Below are 17,909 nucleotides of genomic sequence, written 5' to 3'. Positions count from 1 at the left end.
CACTCGACACCTGGGAACAGTCCGTAAATCACAGAGTCCTGGAAAGACTACACACGCGATTACAATCAAGCCGTCCACAGTGGACAGATACAGGATAAAGGGAATAACGTTTGATTTAACTTGGCATCATGTTTGGTACAGACATTGTGGGCCGAAAGGCCATTCCTGTGCTGTGCTGTTCAATGTTCTCACTGAGGCACGACAGACCTAACAGTTGTGATAAAAGCAGGGTGATTTCTACAGCAAAGTGTTGTGATGGTGACATGCATGTACCATTTAAAGTTACTCATAATTACTTACAGCAATATAGTCAGTCTCCAGACATGATTTACACAGTAATCTCGATTCTGGCTGGGAACAGAGGCATAACTATATGCGCGCTCACTCTGCTCAGAAGGTCAGTGTGTAAATCTGCTTTGGAAGGTCGTGTGTCCAATGCATCAAAGTCTTTCGTGCCAGTCTGAATTTTTTAATTCTTTGAACCTTGTTAGCACCGGTCTAACTAGGGAATTGAATGAAGTGTTTCGCAGTTTTTAAATAAAATCTCTTCAGAATTAATCTTTTTCTGGAGAACAGTCATTTCAGTTGGAAGTTGTATTCGAGCGTGAGAGAGAGAGGAATGCACACACTCTATGCACGTACACAAAATATCCTGAGGCAGTGTATAATGAGGTATAATCTGTCCGTCCCCACATAAAATAAAACCATCCACCTTCACGATTATAGATTTGGCTTGATTAAATTGGATGGTTTGGGGAAAAAAAAAACCGTTTATTTATTTCATTGCAGTTAAGAGACAATAGACAATAGGTGCAGGAGTAGGCCATTCGGCCCTTCGAGCCAGCACCGCCACCCCCGTCCCTGCCTTCTCCCTATATCCCCTGACTCCGCTATTTTTAAGAGCCCTATCTAGCTCTCTCTTGAAAGCATCCAGAGAACCGGCCTCCACCGCCCTCTGAGGCAGAGAATTCCACAGACTCACAACTCTCTGTGAGAAAAAGTGTTTCCTCATCTCCATTCTAAATGGCTTACCCCTTATTCTTAAACTGTGGCCCCTGGTTCTGGACTCCCCCAACATCAGGAACATGTTTCCTGCCTCCAGCGTGTCCAAACCCTTAACAATCATATATGTTTTAATAAGATATCCTCTCATCCTTCTAAACTCCAGAGCATACAAGCCCAGCTGCTTCATTTATCTCTATTATCTGAGCTATTTTATAATGAAAGACAAAAGCCGTGCACGCAAATGAGAAGAGCAGGTGATCTGGTGAGGGAGGGAAAAACGTGACGGAATAAGTGGTCTTCAATGGGACTCGCCAATCCCCTTCAATAATAGCACTGATTTTAAAACGAGATCCCGGCATGAATGGGAAAGGTCATCAAATTTCTCTTCCAAACGTCGATAATTTCTTTCTTCCCCACGTTTTTATTCTTTCTGGTCAGTACGCGCTAAATATAAATTTGGAAAAACAAAAATGTCTATGCTTTGGGCAGCTAACTTTTTTTGTAAGTAACTGGGGGTCACGGAGTCCACGACGTACGGGTGGGCGTCCAAGTTTACAGAGGAATTGCAGGTTGCGGAAATTGGGTTGGGTCCAGATTCCATCACTCGCTGGAGTTCTTTGATTGTCGGCGGTTGCAAGGGATCCTGGCGTGTAAACCTTGGGAAATGTGGCCGTTACACTTTCAACACAGTTGTAAGACTGCAAAGAAGAGAATGGCGTGCCAAATTCCTCGCAGTCACAAGATCGCAAGGAGCCGAATTAGGTCGTTTGGCCCCTCGGTATTAGTCGAGTAGGAATGTGTGATATTTGTGATAGGTGGACTTGAATATCCTCCTTTGGTATTGGTTAATGATTGTCACGTGTCCCGCGATACAGTGAAAAACATTGTTTTAAGAAGGAACGGCAGATGCTGGAAAAATCGAAGGTAGATAAAAATGCTGGAGAAACTCAGTGGGTGAGGCAGCATCTATGGAGCGCAGGAATAGGTGACGTTTCGGGTCTCGACCCGAAACGTCACCTATTCCTGCGCTCCATAGATGCTGCCTCACCCTATGAGTTTCTCCAGCATTTTTAACTGCCTGTGGAAAAACTTAGTCTTGTCTGTTATTTGGGCAAAGCAGACGTTACATGAATACAATTATACTGTACTTGAGTATAAGGGAAGGGAAGCAGAATGCAGCGTTCCAGCTCCAGCTCCAGAAACTGTGGGTCATACAGTCCAAGGGCTACATCGAGGGAGAGTGGGAATACATCCTTAGTTTAGGAGAGATTCATTCGCGAGTCTGACAACGGTGAGGAAGAAGCTGTTTAATTTAGATACAGCGAGGAAACGGGCCATTCGGCCCACTCAGTCCGTGCCGACCAGCGATCTCCGCACATTAACACCATCCGACACACACACGATTTACAATTAGACAATAGGTGCAGGAGTAGGCCATTTGGCCCTTCGAGCCAGCACCGCCATTCAATGTGATCATGACTGATCATCCCCAATCAGTACCCCGTTCCTGCCTTCTCCTCATAACCCCTGACTCCGCCATTTTTAAGAGCCCTATCTCTTGAAAGCATCCAGAGAACCTGCCTCCACCGCCCTCTGAGGTAGAGATTCTACTAAGCCAATTAGCCTATCAATGACTAAAGAAAGGTATGTCTACTTTGAAGAAGTTCACCAGCATTTTTTGTCTTCCTTCTCATCTCAGTTCAGGTTAGTTTCGTTTATTGTCACGTGTACTGAGGTACAGTGAAATGTTTTTGTTGGTTGTTCAGTACAAGTATCACTATACATCTTTGGAGAGTGGGAGGAAACCGGAGAGAACCCACGCAGGTCAGGGGGAAGAACGTACAAACTCCGTGCAGACAGCACCCGTGGTCAGGATCGAACTTGGGTCTCTGGCGCCGTAAGGTAGCAACTCTACCGCTGCGCCACCGTTCCGCCCTTGTTCTCGAATGCAGTGGTACGGGCTTTCAAGCTTCTGCCCGACGGAAGATGGAGGGAGAGTGAATGATCAGGGTTTGGAACGGTCCCTTCATTGTGTTGGTTGCTTACCCAAGGGGATCGTAAAGTCCAGGTGGAATCATTGGTGGGTAAGGCTGGATTGTGTGATGGACTGAGCTGAGTCCGCAACTCTGCCACTTCTTATGGTTTTCGGCAGAACACTTGCCATGCCAAGCTGTGAGGCATCCGAATAGGATGCTTTTTATGGTGCCTCTGTCGAAATTTGTAGAGATTGAATGTCACCACCGCTGTTGGTGCTGATGGATTGTTAATAGCAGCTGATCTAACCAGGGGAATAAGTGGAAGAAGATTTCCTCCCCTTGAGCAGAGAAAAAGAGAATAAAACAAAAGTCTTGATAACTGTGAGGTATAAAACAGAATTTACTAAATAGACAATAGGTGCAGGAGTAGGCCATTCGGCCCTTTGAGCCAGCACTGCCATTCAATATGATCATGGCTGATCATCCACAATCAGTACCCCGTTCCTGCCTTCTCTCCATATCCCCAGACTCCGCTATCTTTAAGAGCTCTATCTAACTCTCTCTTGAAAGCATCCAGAGAATTGGCCTCCATTACCTTCTGAGGCAGAGAATTCCACAGATTCACAACTCTCTGGGTGGAAAGGTTTTTCCTCATCTCCGTTCTAAATGGCCTGACCCTAATTCTTAAACTGTGGCCCCTGGTTCCGGATTCCCCCAACATCGGGATCATGTTTCCGGGATCATTTAAATATTTAAATATGCAATAGTTCAGGCAACATCTCAGGATAGAGGAAGGCAGAGTTAACACTTCGGGCTAATGTCCTTTCATTGGAATTGGCCAGTTCTGATAAAACTGGGTAAGGCCGGATATCAGAAATTCTCAATGGTACTTTATTTCAATGGTACTTTATATATCACATGTACCGAGGTACAGTGAAGTTCATTTTTGCATATAGTTTAGTACAAGTATCAGGTACTTGATCAGGTATCAAGTTCAGTACAGTATTTTAGTGCTGATGTACTGAACAACCAACAAAAGCATTTCACAGTACCTCAGTACACGTGACAACTAACCTGAGCTGAGATGAGAAGGAAGACAAAAAATGCTGGTGAACTTCTTCAAAGTAGACATACCTTTCTTTAGTCAGAGGGTGGTGAATCTGTGGAATTCACTGCCATAGAAGGCTGTGGAGGCCAAGTCAGTGGATATGTTTAAGGCGGAGATAGATAGATTCTTGATTAGTACGGGTGCCAGGGGTCATGGGGAGAAGGCAGGAGAATGGGGTTGAGAGGGAGAGATAGATCAGCCATGATTGAATGGCTGAGTGGACTTGATGGGCTGAATGTTCAGAGCAGCAATGTTACAGGTTTCACAACGCCAACCAGCATAAGGTGTCGGTGCAGCCCCGATAAGGCAGCCGCCTGCGCATGTCAAATTAGCGGATTTCTTGCTAACTAAATTTAACAGGGTATCAGAAACAAGAGGGCATAGGTTTAGGATAGAGTTTAAAGGACAGAGTATTATAGTGTAGAAAAGGCCCTTTGGCCTAACTTGACCACGACGACCAACCTGCCCCATCTACACTAGCCCCACCTCCCTGCATTTGGCCCATATCCCTCTGAAGCTATCCTATCCATGGACCTGTCCAAATGTTTCTTAAATGTTGTGATAGTCCCTTCTTTAACTACCTCCTCCGCAGCTCTTTCCACACACCCACCACCCTTTGCATAGAAAAGTTGCCCCTCGGGTTCCTATTAAATATTTCCCCATGTCCTCTGGTTGTCGAATCCCCTACTCTGGGTACATCTGAGAGGAAGGTTTTGCTTTAAGAAAGTAGTTGATATCTGGAATGCACTGCCAGAGGATGTGGTGGAATCCGATATAATTACTATTTTTATGAAGCATTTAGGCACTTAAATAGTCCCTGCAGAGAAGGATATGGTTATATTGCGGGTAACTGGGATTCACGTTGATGGGCAAAACAGTCGGTGTGGAAGTGGTGGGAAAAGGGGTCTGTTTCTGTGCTGTATGATTGTCAGACCAGATTAGCAGCGTTTAAATGGACAACCAAATGAGTGCTGACCTAAGCTCAATGGGTGTGTCAGGCCGCAGATCAAAGCACTTCCTTCAATTCGAGCTCGGGACCAAAGCTGGCTTGCCAGCGGAGGAACTGGTACACTGTGGTGAGTCATTAAACAGTACTTCAGGTAAAAGCAGAAGATGCGCAAGGTGTTATTGTGAAGAAGAACATGAACTTCTCCCTGGTGACCAGTAAACTCTTTACCCTTCAACAAAACACATTCTGCGTCATTCCGAGTTCTCATTTATTATCTATTCCACAACTGTGACTGCAATTATATACCTACATTGCTCTTGTTGTTTTGGACATCCTAATAATCTCTTATTTCGTGTCCATCATCTATGTTTCAAATGTTTGGCCAGGATCTTGCACAGTGGACAGCCTTCTTGTTTGCCACCGCTAGATCTTCCAGGCAGCATTGTTCACCAAGAAGTGGGTATCTTGGTACGTGTAGGAACTGCAGATGCTGGTTTACACCGAAGATAGACGTTTCGGGTTGAGACCTTTCAAAGGGCCTCGACCCGAAATGTCACCCTTTCCCTCTATCCAGAAATGCTGCCTGTCCTGCTGATTTACTCCAGCATTTTGTGTCTATCTTTTTGTTATAAATATAACGTTACTCCAGCACTGTGTGTCTTTAAAAAAAAATAAAAATCCCAACAGTAACTTTGGATGAGGTTTGAGTGGTCATCTCTCTCCCCCTCCCCCTCCCCCCCCCCCCTCCCCCTCCCCCCCACCCCCTCCCCCCCACCCCCTCCCCTTCCCCGTCCCCTTAATTGTTATAGAATAATTATTGACATCATAATGTTGAGGTTTATTATTACCATGTACATTGATAAGCTTTTGATGGCGTACTATCCAATCAAATCAGATAATACTACAGCTGCTCGTCGACCTACGATGGGGTTACGTTCCTATAAGCCCATCGTAAATCTCGTAAGTCGAAAACGCATTTAATACAATTTGATCACATGACCGGAAGCGAGCTGCGGCTCGCTGCCGTTGGCCAGCATTTGCACCATCGTAAAGTCGAGAGATTGTAAGTCAAAGCATCGTAAATTGGGGAGCATCTGTATACATAAATACACTCAAGCTAAACACAAGCACACACCAATCTACTGGAATATGTTAAAATATTACCGTTAGCACACGCACACGCATACGCGCACACACACACACACACACACACACACACACACACTTACTTATGTATAGAGATAGCCAAGGGGCAATTAGAAGAGGTGAGGCCATGTCAATGATGTCCACATCCCATAAACGAGTTGACAAACTTATTCAACAATACTTCTCATCATTTTTTTTCAAGACCACCTATGCCCTGTTGCTGAGCTCCCCCTATGTCTGCAACCTCCATTCAAGCCTGCAGGCCTCGCTATCACTGAGCTTGCCTATTTTCGGTTTCCCGTGCATGATTTTCTTTGGCCTCTTATTTTCAGCTGCACCAAATTTTACAAGTTATTCACATTTAAAACGTCCAAAAATTTACTTTTCACTTTGTGCCAAGTTATAGATACTGCATAGGTTTGTTGTGTACTGCAAATTGTCAAGCTTTAATATTTTGGTTGTGGACCTGTTGTTATTAGATGCGACAAAACCATGTGCCAGAGGAACTCAACTGGCCGAGCAGCATTTGGAGGGATGGGTGGCGGGGAGGGGAGAAATGTCAACATTGCCTCCACCCTCAAGGTGACCCCCACCCTCACTCGCATCTTCCTGCCTACACCCCTTTCGCTTTCCGTAGAGATCACAACCTCCGCAACTCCTTGGTTCGCCCGTCCCTTCCTACACACCACCCCGCCTCTTCCTCAAGCACCTCTCCCTGCAACCACAGGAGATATAACTCCGGTCCCTCCACCTCCTCACTCGCGTCCTTCAGCCAAGATCTGCTGGATCTCCTGGTCGCTAACCATTATAACTCCTTTTCCCATTTCCTATACCATTGTTTCTGTCCTAAAGTGCCGTCTGCACGGAGTTTGTACGTTGTCCCCGTGTTTTCTCTGAGATCTTTGGTTTTCTCCCACACTCCAAAGATGTGCAGGTTTATAGGTTAATTGGCTTGCTATAAAGTGTAAAATGTCCCTAGTGTGTGTAGGATAGTGTTAATGTGCGGGGATCGCTGGCCGGCGCGGACTCGGTGGGCCGAAGGGCCTGTTTCCGCGCTGTTTCTCTAAACTAAAGACTCTGAAGCCTTGAGAAAATGCAATATTCTTTCCCCCACTCTCCCAAATCTCTGGCAGTCCCTTGGCTACACCCCTTCTGTGGGGAAGAGGAATCCCGATGGCATTGACAGCCTAGAACCCTAGGATCACTTAACAATCGGGTACAAAGGGCAGCTACTGGGCACCACCTCCCAAACTGCCCAGCTCCTGGCACAATTATAGGGAAAAGCTCTGGGTCCTACATTGGCCTTGCTAGTCATATTGCACCACATGGAATGGGAATGGATGTCATCCTTGATCTCCAGGGACCACCTAAGAAGAAGAAACCGGTGTCCCCCACTTTGTACAAAGAAATACTTTCCCATCAATTTTTTTCAAGTTTTGCAAATGGCACTCATTTGTCTGTAAACATTGTAGAATTTGCATCACCAAGGACTGTAATTATACTACATCTGGTGGGTCAGACTATTTACTGGAGGTTGTTTTAACCCTCATAGCTAGAATACACTTTGGCTGCGGAAGCAATCTTACACTCACTGGTTATTGCTGTTGCCAAATTGTTCCATAATAAGTGCATCAGCAGTAATACTTTCAGTAATGTTCATTCATTTAAGATACAAGTATATTTTCCATTGCACCAAACCAAAGGGCGGCACGGTGGAGCAGCGGTAGAATTGCTGCCTTACAGCGAATGCAGCGCCGGAGACCCAGGTTTGATCCTGACTACAGTGCTGTCTCTACAGAGTTTGTACCTTCTCCCCGTGACCTGCGTGGGTTTTCTCCGGGATCTCTGGTTTGCTCCCACCACTCCAAAGTTGTCCAGGTTTGTAGGTTAATTGGCTTTGTATAATTGTAGATTGTCCCTAATGCGTGTAGGATACTGTTAAGGGCCTGTCCCACTTACGTGTCCTTAGCACGCAAATTACTAAGGGGCCGGTCCCACTTAGAAGCACGGAGGGGTATGTAGTTGTGCGCGACATCGAGCGGGGCTCCGAAATTTTTGTAGGGAAATAAATCTTCGCGCGTCAACGGCCTGTCGCGGAACTGACGGCCAAAGTGGGACAGGCCCAAAACCCTGGCGCGACGCAACGTCTCACCTCCAACAGCAGCAGAAGCAGGCAAACGATCGCTGAACTCGGCCTGGGGCTCACGGCCGTTGCGGTCCTGATCCGCCACCACTTCTACTCCCAGAGCGGGGCCAAGAAAATTGAAGATAGACACAAAATGCAGGAGTAACTCAGTGGGACCGGCAGCATCTCTGGAGAGAAGCAATGGTTGACGTTTCGGGTCAAGACCGTTCTTTTCAGACTGAAGAAGAGTCTCGACACAAAACATCACCCATTGCTTCTCTCCAGCGAAGCTGCCGGTCCAGCTGAGTTACTCCAGCTTTGTGTCCATCTTCAAATGACGTCACGCGCTCCAGACGGCTGTGCGTACGCATGTAATCGTGCCCGACCGTCGCGGCTCAACGCGATCTCGAGGTCGCGTAATTTGCGGGCCAAGGACACGTAAGTCCTTAAGTGTGCGGGGATCGCTGGTCGGTGTGGGCCGAAGGGCATGTTTCCGCTCTGTATCTCTAAAACTAAAACATCTGCAGTGATACTGTGTTTTAACCAAATGTTACCTTGGTTGTAGGTAATCATGACTAGTCTGCATCCTGTAAAATGAAACAAATTGAATTATTTGTCATATAAAGGTTGATTGATTCGGCAATAAAATCAGTAATAAGCTGCAAAAATAATTCTAATACCACTGTGAGATGAAAAGGTGTTTCCAGCCTTTGTTTATGTAGCTCAATTAAATAGCATTAGGGACAGTGTTGGATTGACTGGAGACGGTCTTGGGGAGGATGCTCCTCAAACTGCAGAGCATCCTGGACAATACAGCTCACCCCCTCCGTGACACACTGGCCAACCTGAGGAGCACCTTCAGCAACAGACTGGTTCCACCAAGATGCAGCACAGAACGCCACAGAGATGCTTCTTCCCTGTGGCTATCAAACTGTACAACTCCTCCCCCCCCCCCCCCCCTTCTGTTGTGGGGTAGACTGACTCCCCCCCCCCCCCCCCCCCCCCCAATCTTTGCACATCCGCAATCCTGGACGTATCGCTCGTCACTTTAATTTCATGTTTTGTGTATCTTGTTGCTTTATGATTGTTGGCAGACCAATTTCCCTCCTGGGTTAAATAATGTTTGTATCGTATCATAGACCATGAGCAGCTGCTGCCTAATACATTTTTTTGGCTTCTAGTTCAATATGAACCATGCTGCAGACTTTGTAGAGTGTTTTTTGCAGGAGTTTCTCAGTCATCTTTCAGTAGTTTTGGAGATTTTATTTGTATGCTGTGGTCTTTTACCATGGTCTGTTATCACTAGAGCCAGGATGTTTAGGCGCTAAAAATCTCTGAAATAGGCAGGCAAAAATGGCATGAAAAAGGCACTTATTGGCAAAAAAGGCATAAAAGGGCATTTATTTCCACCACCAAAATATGGTTAAAAATGATAATTTAAAGGTATACTACATTAAATGACCAAAGTTGCCTGGTTGCACATAACTACCAGCATTTTTTCAAATTATCTGGTGTTAAACTATACCGTCTGTCAGACAGAATATGCTGCAGTTGTAAAAACTTATTTCTACCCCAGCTGAGGTCACTGGTGCATACCTGAAACAAGCTACGAACTCTACATTCATGTCGATATCTTGTGCATTACAACTACCTTTGAGAAATTTAGCTATGTTTTGTATTTCTTCAAGATCTTGTTAGCTAAAATCACCCTCTCACATTTTCCTTGTATGTCTTTACCTATATCGCCAGGAACTTTAAGTACAAAGTACAGCAAGTGAAGATGTAAACAACCGAGTAATAGTTGAGCTCTTTGACTTCTCCAATACTTCCGATGTCAAGAGATACTCCTTTGATGGTTGACCTGCCTCCAATGTACCAATGACCACATTGGCAACATATCTCCCCACAGCATCAGTTGCCTTGCCTATTGAGATCCATATTTTGTTGCATGCAACTTCATCTCTAATTTTCTGCACAACAATGTTGAAGTTGCTGTCAACATAACTTTTCGGTAATGATGACTGGCTTGGTATACGTTCCTCTGTGTATTTCCTTAAAAAAACCCTGAGAGATTTGTTTTCCAATTTCCACAGTGGAATTCTAGTATCAATGAATGCTTTACACAGATCACTCAAAAACTCAGATTTGCGACTGGAGCCAGCAGTAAATGTATGAGGGAGATAAGCTTGCGTATTTCCTACCTTCAGTTTCTCCGCCGACTTGTGTTTAGCTGTCTGTACATGCTGGGAGACGAAATATTTCTTCTCATGATTCACTGCTTTCTCACATGCTTTGCAAAACAGCACAACGGTTTGCTTTGCAAAACAGCACACAGTTGTCTGTAGAGAATATATCACACCTGTACACTCTCACCAAATCGTTCCGTTTTTTACAAGGCGTTGACTTGACGTTAGGCATTTTGACGCTTGCAGGGGTAGATTCTACAGGAGCGGGGATGCAGACCTCGACAGGCAGGCCAAGTACAAGCTAAGAAGAGGAATCAGAGCTGCCAAGGAAAGGTACTCTGAGAAGTTGAGGAGCAAGTTCTCAGCAAATGAAACTTCTTCAGTGTGGAAGGGCTTGCAAGAAATCACAAGCTACGCTCCTTGGACAATCGTGAGCTGACCAACGACCTGAACGAGTTCTACTGCAGGTTCGATAAACAGAAACTTAACCCTGGTACCCCCACACCCCATCCCTAACCAACACTTCACACCTACTCACAGCTTGACTCCAGTTTGAAAAGACTGGACCCTTTCCCACGCACCCCTCTCCTATCACCACTTAACACCCAATTACAGCCGGGTTTCACCCTGGTGGTGTAAATTTTCTTGTAAGTTACGTTAAAACGGCATAAAAGGCAGATTTAGGCACTCGCTCGTGAAAAAGGCATTATCTTCCTGAAATAATCAGAAAAGGCATGAAAAGGCATTTATGGCAAAATCCTGGCTAATTATCACCCATTTTTCCCTATAGCCAATGATCAAGACATATCTATTTGAAGGTATTGCAGTATATCATGGTGTCATGGTACACCAGTCATTGAAAGTAGGCATGCAGGTGCAGCAGGCAGTGAAGAAAGCGAATGGTATGTTAGCATTCATAGCAAAAGGATTTGAGTATAGATACATAGATACATAGAAAATAGGTGCAGGAGTAGGCCATTCGGCCCTTCGAGCCTGCACCGCCATTCAATATGCTCATGGCTGATCATCCAACTCAGTATCCCGTACCTGCCTTCTCTCCATACCCCCTGATCCCTTTAGCCACAAGGGCCACATCTAACTCCCTCTTAAATATAGCCAATGAACTGGCCTCAACTACCCTCTGTGGCAGAGAGTTCCAGAGATTCACCACTCTCTGTGTGAAAAAGTTTCTTCTCATCTCGGTCCTAAAGGATTTCCCCCTTATCCTTAAGCTGTGACCCCTTGTCCTGGACTTCCCCAACATCGGGAACAATCTTCCTGCATCTAGCCTGTCCAACCCCATAAGAATTTTGTACGTTTCTATAAAATCCCCTCTCAATCTCCTAATTTCTAGCGAGTATAAGCCAAGTCTATCCAGTCTTTCTTCATCCGAGTTTAAAAGACCCATTACGATTTCATCTGAAAAGCTGATCCTGCAATACTGTCTCTGGAGTGAGATCTGAATCTGTACTTCATGAGGCAAGAGTGGTACAACTGACACCACGAGATGAAAAATATTGGCCAAATGTGTTCCATTGAGCCTCTTGCAAAGGATATGTTAACAAATGAAAGTTAGTTGATCTTCAGTAATTACCAGTCCAGGAATTTAACATCTCCAATCCACATACGAGTCATAGTTAGCTTAGTGAGGTCATGAAGAGTCATTGGTAATTGTAGTATAGAAAGGAGCCACTGTCTTCAGAGTTAGTATCTTGGATCGAGGTGAAACAAAATTGTTTAACATACGTGCCATTTCTTAAATTACAGACAATTGCTACTTTTTCGAAATGCTGCTTTGTGTGAGGCAGGGTCTACTTTCTAAAGGGGCTGTCCCACTGTACGAGGTAATTAAAGAATTCTCCCGAGTTTCGAACTCGGAGAATTACGGTAATGGCCGCTCGTAGGTACTCGGGGCTCTCGTGGACATTTTTCAACAGACACGAGTCTTCCTGAGTACCTGCCGATAGCATTACGAGCCGCTAAGAGATGTCCCGAACTCCGACATACCCGCTACGTACATTCTACGTGCTTACCACGAGTTGTTTTTTTTAAAACTCGGGAGAGCTCGTGAATTACCTCGTGCAGTGGGACAGGCCCTAAAGGAAGGAATTCAAGTCTAGGCTAGCGAATATTTTTTTTCCTTTGAGACTGTTGGAACTTTTGTGGTTGAGATTAATACTTCTTAGTTTGCGGAATTAAAAATATCAAACCAAGAAGTTATAAAAGCACGGAGTTGTAGGTCAACAAGATCAAATAGAAAGCCCACCGAGACAACACTGACCCGCGATCACCCCAGCCACCGACACTATCCTGCATACTGGGGACAATTTACAATTTTACCAAAGCCAATGAACCTACAAACCTGTATGTCTTTGGAGTGTGGGAGGAAACTGGAGCACCCAGAGAAAACCCACATGGTCACAGGGAGAATGTACAAACTCTGTGCAGACAGCACCCGTGGTTATGATCGAACCTAGGTCTCTGGCGCTGTGAGGCAGCAGCTTTACCGCTATGTCACTGTGATTCCGAGACAAAGCTGTTTTCTGACGTTCTTTGAGGATGTACCATATAGACTGGAGAAAGGGGAAGCATTAGATGCTGTGCATTTGAATTTCTAAAAGGTATTGGATAAATTACCACTGCGCATACAGGATAATTAATAATAATGTTGGCAAGGATAAGGCCACGGCTAATTAACAGAAACTAGAGAATTGGGATAAATGGGTTATTTTTGGATCCGCATTCAGTAAGTAGTTGAGTTCTCGGACCTCCATTGCTTTTAAGCTGTATTAATGACTCGGATGAAGGGACCAAGTATCCGACAGACAAAATTGATGATGATATAAATATATAAGAAGTATGTAAGAAAAAACGGCAGATGCTGATTTAAATCGAAGGTAGACGCAAAATGCTGGAGTAACTCAGCGGGTGAGGCAGCATCTCTGGAGAGAAGGAATGGACAACGTTTCGGGTCTAATGAAGGGTCTTGACCCGAAACGTCACCCGTTCCTTCTCTCCAGAGATGCTGCCTCACCCGCTGAGTTACTCCATGACATAAAGGTAGATGGATTAGCAAGGAGGAGTCTGTAAATGGTATTGATTAGGGAAATTGGCTATAGTACAAGTTCAAGTTTATTGTCATGTGTCCCTGATAGGACAATGAAACTCTTGCTTTGCTTCAGCACACAGAACATAATAGGCATTGACTACAAAACACATGAATAAATAAACTGATAAAGTGCAAAATGACAGATAATGGGTTATTAATGGGGAAGTAGCTATTCCTGAACCTGGTCGTTGCAGTCTTCAGGCTCCTGTACCTTCTACCTGAAGGTAGCAGGGAGATGAGTGTGTGGCCAGGATGGTGTGGGTCTTTGATGAGATATAAGAAGACAAATGGAATATAATGTGGGGAAAATGTGAGATTATCCATTTTGGAAGAAAGAATGAAAATACAATTAATTAACTAAAGACTCTCATGAGATGTACAAAATCATGAGAGGAATAGATCGGGTAAACGCCCAATTCTCTTGCCCAGAGTAGGGGAATCGAGAGCCAGAGGACATTGGTTTAAGCTGAGGGGGGAAGAGGAACCTGAGGAGTACAATTTTTACCCAAATGGTGATGGTGGGTGTATGGAACGAGCTGCCGGAGGAGGTCATTGAGGCTGGGACTATCGCAACGTTTAAGAGACATTTAGACAGGTACAGGGACAGGACAGGTTTGGAGGGATATGGGCCAAACGCAGGCGGGTGGGACTAGTGTAGATGGGGTACGGTAGTCAGTGTGGGCATGTTGGGCCAAAGCACCTGTTTCCACACTGTATCACTCTGTGATGACAACATGATATAGTACGAAGGAATGAGTCCCAGTGCATGAAACCAAAAAGTGAGCATGAGGCACAGCAAGTAATTGGCAAAGCTGATGGAATGATGCCCAATTGTTCCGTTCCTAGTGGATATAACCATGAAACACTTGCTGCAGTTTTACAGGCACATTAATAAACACAACCGTACAACAGATAAATATACAACAATTATTCCATGATAGTGCAAGCTAAAGTACACAGTGCAAAGTCCACAGCAGTTCGGTGCTGAGATTGGAATGTGGTTCGGGTTCTGTCTGGCTGGTTCAAGCACCTGCTGGTTAATAAGGGATGGAAGAGAGAAGGGGAAGAGCAATGAACTTTGGAGGATCCATCGTGGGGGGGGGGGGGGGGGGGGGGGGTGGAGAACAAAGGAGAACCCAGTGTGGGGGAACCGCTGTGGGGGAGAACAAAGGAAGAGCCGGCGGGGGCACTTTGTAACTTTGCAAGCGCTGTATGTGGTGGCTGTATGTGGTGTCTGAAAGTAAGCAGGCAGGTACAGCAGGCAGTGAAGAAAGCAAATGGCACGTTGGCCTTCATAGCGAGAGCATTTGAGTTTAGGAGCAAGGAAGTCCTACTGCATTTGCGCAGGGCCCTGGTGAGACCGCACCTGGAGTACTGTGTGCAGTTTTGGTCTCCTAATTTGAGGAAGGACATACTTGCTATTGAGGGAGTGCAGAGTAGGTTCACAAGGTTGATTCCCGGGATGGCGGGACTGACATACGATGGGAAAAATGGATCGACTGGGCTTGTATTCAGTGGAATTTAGAAGGATGAAAGGGTATCTTACAGGAACATATAAAACTCTTAAGGGACTGGACAGGCTGGGTGCAGTAAAAAAAATCCCGATGTTAAGGGAGTCCAGAACCAGGGGCCACACAGTTTAAGAATAAGGGCTAGGCCATTTAGGACTGAGATGAGGAAAAGCTTTTCCACCCGGAGAGTTGTGAATCTGTGGAATTCTCTGCCACAGAAGGCATGTGACAATAAAGTATTCCATTCCAAGGGATGGGGGAGGAGGAGGAGGGTAAAGCTGATCTTGAACCTGCCTGTAAAGGTTCACAAGCTCCTGTGGCCACCTTCCTGATGGTAGCAGTGATGAGAGGATGGTGTGGGTTTTTGATTTTAGTTGCATTCTTTAGGCAATGCTCTCTCTAGATCCCTTCCTTTCTGCGCTCTCCAATCACTCATGCAATCAGTCAGTATTCTCTCCACCGTAGAACTGGTGAAGTGTAAGATTTCTAAGAGTTTAGCATAGTTTAGAGTTGTAGCGCGGAAACAGGCCCTTCGGCCCGCCGAGTCCTCGCCGACCAGCGATCCCCGTACACTAGCACTATCCTACTCACGAGGGACAATTTACAATTTTTATCGAAGCCAAATTGACCTACAAGCTTGTACGTCTTTGAAGTGTGGGAGGAAACCGGAGTAGCCGAGGAAGACGGGGAGAACAAGAAGATAGACACAAAAAGCTGGAGTAACTCAATGGGTCAGGCAACATGCCTGGAGGAAAGGAATAGGTGACTTTTCGGGTCAAAGACCCTTCTTCAGACAGAGTCAGGGGAAAGGGAAACGAGAGATATAGACAATAGGTGCAGGAATAGGCCATTCGGCCCTTCGACGGTGGTGTAGAGATATGGAACAAATGAATGAAAGATATGCAAAAAGTAAAGCTGATCAAGGAAATGTGGAGCCCACAATGGTCCATTGTTGGCTGGTGGGATAGGTGGGAACGAGTTATACAGACAATTAAACTCACCAGGACGAGAGTGCAACTGGTGGGACAACTAAGGTGAGGGGAAGGATGGCAAGACAGGGGGTGCTATGAGGTTGGGAGGATATGTAGTGCTGAGGCCAGGATTGGATCAGCCCACTGAATGACGGGGTGCAGGTTTGTGGGAACAACTGATCTACTCCTCTTCCAGTTTTATCCATTTCTTCAGTCATTCGCACCACTTCAAATAGTGTTAGTCCTGATCTCCCACCTTTTATAACTTCTGTAAAGTACTTTGGAATAAGTCGCATATATCCAGCGAAATTCACGTTACTGCTTTAGCTTCCACTGTTGACATGAAATATAGTCGATCGTCATTCTTGTTGAATGTTAGTTGGACCTGTCTGTGGAAACATGGATATTCTGTCCTCCGCTCTTTCATATTTGTGCAGTCTGCTGCGTAGAAGAGAAAAGCCTACATGTCAAAATGGATGTTTCTCAGAAAGTGCTGTCAGGAGCATGGTATCCTAGACAGAATGGAACTCTTCTGTTTTCCATTTTGAGGATAACACATTTTTTTCCTTCTGTACGACAGCGCTGTACGGATAGTAAATTTAAACCTCCAGAACTGTAGCAAGAACAAGGGAGTCATGACTGTGTTTCCACGAACATATCCAAGAAACATTCGACGAGAAGAATGACCGACCCTATACCATGCAGACGTATGTAGTTGATGGGATTTTCCAGACACGACTGGAATAGATGGGGATAAGACGCACGCAGTCTCCTACCCAGAGTAGGAGAATCGAGAACCAGAGGGCATAGGTTTAACGTGAGGGGGGAAAAGATTTTATAGGAATCTGGAGGGGTAACTTTTTCACACAACGGGTAGTGGGTGCATGGAACGAGCTGCCGGAGGAGATAGTTGAGGCACGGACTGTCACAACGTTTAAGAAACAATCAGACAGGTACGTGGATAGGACAGGTTTAGAGGGATTTGGGCCAAACGCTGGCAAGTGGGATGGGACATGTTGGCGGGTGTGGGCAAGTTGTGCCGAAGGGCTTGTTTCCACGCTGTATGACTATGACATGGTACTTCTTACCAAAGTGAAATGCTGGAATTATCAGGTAAGAAATTGTGAATAACACCGATTTAAGTAGCAGGAATACCTGAAGTAAAGAAGAAACAGGAGCATTAGTAAACCAGTTGTCTCCGCAAGCATGTTCAGCAATTCAGTAACATGGATGAACCAATCTTGGCCTCAGCACCATGTTGGCGCCTGCTCCTCATAGCTTTTGGCCTTCCTTGTTTAAGTAGCTGTCTTTTGCCAGCCAGAAAATTCCGCTGCTTTGCTCTTTTCCTGTGGTACTTGAGGTAGGAGGAGATTAATGTGTATTGTGGTAAAGCACGCGCTTGTGACAGGAACTGCTTTGCAGTGGAAGTCTTTCACTTGAAGGGCAAATAGCTGAAAACCAAACGGCCGACTACAGGTCCACCACTGATTTTTCAGGCAACTGGTGGTCCGGCATTCCTTTAATCCGGAAAAAATTACGAGAGCGAGCTTGTAGTCCCTCCTCCCCCCCCCCCCCCCCCCCCCCCCTCCCCCTGGAAGTCCCCCCAAAAATGTGGTGCTGAGGCCAGGTGATGAGGCCGATCCCGACCTCATCGGTACTTCCGCGGCCGATCGGCGGGTTGAATTTGCCCCCCTGTGGCCCGGGGTTCTGGAACTCTGGCTGGGCCAGAGCCAAGCGATCCGTTCAATTAGTCGACTTCCAGGGCTGACTTTGCGGGTCGTTATCTCGGCCCCCCAGCAACCTGGGCAGACCGTTCCAGTACC

The 17,909-nt window shown here is 45.7% G+C and overlaps 1 protein-coding gene across 2 annotated transcripts in view; it reads left to right on the top strand.

The window, feature by feature from the left end:
* Positions 1 to 17,909, top strand: part of zzz3 (zinc finger ZZ-type containing 3) — a 137,598-nt gene that overhangs the window by 38,151 nt on the left and 81,538 nt on the right. The window lies entirely within an intron of this gene.

Source organism: Amblyraja radiata, chromosome 10 (genome assembly GCF_010909765.2).
Source record: "Amblyraja radiata isolate CabotCenter1 chromosome 10, sAmbRad1.1.pri, whole genome shotgun sequence".
Classification (NCBI taxonomy): Eukaryota; Metazoa; Chordata; class Chondrichthyes; order Rajiformes; family Rajidae; genus Amblyraja; species Amblyraja radiata.
Note: the sequence above shows the minus strand (reverse complement) of the source record. Positions and strands in the feature narration are given on the sequence as shown.